The sequence below is a fragment of the Ascidiella aspersa genome, chromosome 2 (assembly GCF_963924565.1).
Source record: "Ascidiella aspersa chromosome 2, kaAscAspe10.2, whole genome shotgun sequence".
Lineage (NCBI taxonomy): Eukaryota > Metazoa > Chordata > Ascidiacea > Phlebobranchia > Ascidiidae > Ascidiella > Ascidiella aspersa.
In genome coordinates, this window is record NC_139448.1 from 7,508,606 (window position 1) to 7,511,078 (window position 2,473).

At 36.3% G+C, this 2,473-nt stretch overlaps 1 non-coding gene across 1 annotated transcript; it reads left to right on the plus strand.

Moving 5' to 3' along the window:
• The first annotated feature begins 1,743 nt into the window (after window positions 1-1,743).
• Window positions 1,744-1,818, plus strand: Trnaa-ggc (transfer RNA alanine (anticodon GGC)). Its single transcript has one exon. It is a non-coding gene; the product is annotated as a tRNA-Ala (tRNA).
• The last annotated feature ends 655 nt before the right edge of the window (window positions 1,819-2,473 follow it).

A 2,473-nucleotide genomic window follows, 5' to 3' on the forward strand; every position in this document is an offset into this window, starting at 1 on the left:
TGCCTCCAAGACAGGTGGCGGGAGTAAATCATTTCAAGATAACAACAGTTAACTTTGGGTGGTGTAATATGGTATATTTGTTTATACGTACCATGCTAAAACAAGGCAACTGTCGAATGGGTGTTAGGTATTGATTACTCACAACAATCACAGCCTAAATTTAACCGTAATTGGAATTACCAATCAAAAATATAACGGTTTTATTTAAATCAACTGGTTTGAAAAGCTTAGTAACGTCAAATAGGGATAAAAAAACTATTGTTTTCGTATTATTAATTGTATTATTAATTGTATTAAAAATGTAATGCCTTAATGTACATAGTTATTTTTTGTTCAAAATCCAAGGCGAAAGACTTACCGATGACAATCCAACTGCAAACTTATCAATAATATTTGGAGCACTATTTGCTGGGATAGCTTTTGTTGGATGTGTTGCTGGAATCATGATTTACAAAAGGAAAATAGCATATCTTAAGGAAACGTCATAAGATAATGTTGTAAATACGTTAGTCACGTAGCGATATTATTTTTATGAAAACGAGTTTGTCAAATACCATGGGGACATTGATATTATATATCTAACTTACGGTTGTTTAATAATTATATTTTTTGGCAGAAAATACCGAAAAGTGGGCGCGTCTTCAACTACGATACAAGTTCAAAAAGGTATGTGGACATTTTATTTGTTCAGCAACAGTCTATGGCTATACAATGACTAACACTGTCTGAATAACACTACCCAAGTACCCAATGACGCGAAACTCGGTTCGAAGCACTGCGAACAATCGTGAAGCTAACGCGGGAAAACAGCTCTTGCGGCGACTTTAGAAAAAAAAGTTGGAATCGCGACGCAACCATTGATTTAAATTCTACTATACCTCCTACTTATTTCTGTGTTTCAGGAAATCGTAATACCCACTGCATTTTTTATAGCAATGGGATAATACTATCTGTAAGCATTAATTACTGCAAAAGGAGTTTACAGTAGATACGAAACGGATTCATTGTGCAAAGCCCTTTTAAATTAAAACGTTGAGGGAAAAGTTATTGATCACTATGAAGTCGCGTCCAATAACTGTATAAAAATGTTGGAGTACAGCCTGAAACACGAACGAATAAATGATTGTACTGCTTTAGGTGCTATACAAACTGCGCTCATCTCATTTCAATGATTTATTTGCATTGAGAATACAACATTAGGAGAATAGAAATTCTAGGAGAATGGAATTCGAACCCACGCGTCTAAAGCACTGTGACTAATACCTTTTGAATATGAAAAAGAACTAGACTTTTAAATATTGAAATGTATTAATTGAATACTGCTGTTGGATGCCACTCTTCAGCATTACATAAATGTGAACACCAACGCCTAAAGGGAATCATTCGCAAGCATAGGTAAACACAAATGGCACCAATACAACAGACGACTATCTTCTCCCAAGAGAACCTGCTGTTGTATATGAGACAATTGACAAAGCTAAGCAGGAAACTCAGTATATATAAACACGTTACTGTAGCGACAGATATTGGCTTGAAGCCGATACCCGTTCTGAACAGCAATATCGTTAGTCACTCGATACTATAGTATGAGGTCATATCTTTGTCGATAGAAAAACAAATCGACTACACAATTCAACCCATCCAACCGATGATAGGTAAGTCTTCCTAAAATAGAAACAAATTGTGCAACAATATCCATAATAGCATTGGCGTATGGTTGTTTCTCGACTCGTTCCCTTCTGAGCCTGCATAGCTCAGTTGGTAGAGCGACGGTCCCGGCTTGACCGGAGGTCGTGAGTTCGAACCTCACTGCAGGCTAGTTGTTTTTCTAGTCTGCTCTGCTTGCATCATTGATCGACAGATTCGGTGAGTCTGCAATGGCTTTTCGGTGTACTAATATCCATAATAGGTTCAATTTTTAAATGTTTGCCTACTTGATTATAAAAGAAAACCTTGATACTGCATTGGACTGTCTTTCGTTTTGCTAACACTGTCAGCTATCTGTATCGGAATAAAAAATGTATTGGACATCCCTATAGAGACCGCTAGACGCATGTTTTATCGATTTCACGGCATCGAATTATTCTGATTCTATATGCAGGAACTGACGACCGTGGTCATTACGAGACACCATTACCTAAAGTTGAAATGGTGGCCAGTGATCAGGATTACATCGAGTCAATAACTCAAACGAAACGTTCGTTGAAATAATCGTCGAATTTCTCGATAGAGCTATGATTGTTTTAAAATATCGTGAAGTTTTAAATTAACTAAGCTAAGTTTCTGCATTACGAGATGTGTGATCTAATTTGGACGCCACTTGTTCAGAAATTAAAATTTTCACTAAAAAACATTGTACAATGTACACTTCCATTTTCAGAGTTGGTATTATCCTTTTAACAATATCAGGTTTTATTTTCACATCAAAATATCTTTGAGCGCTTTTCTCTTGTTTACAGTTATGCCACCCCAT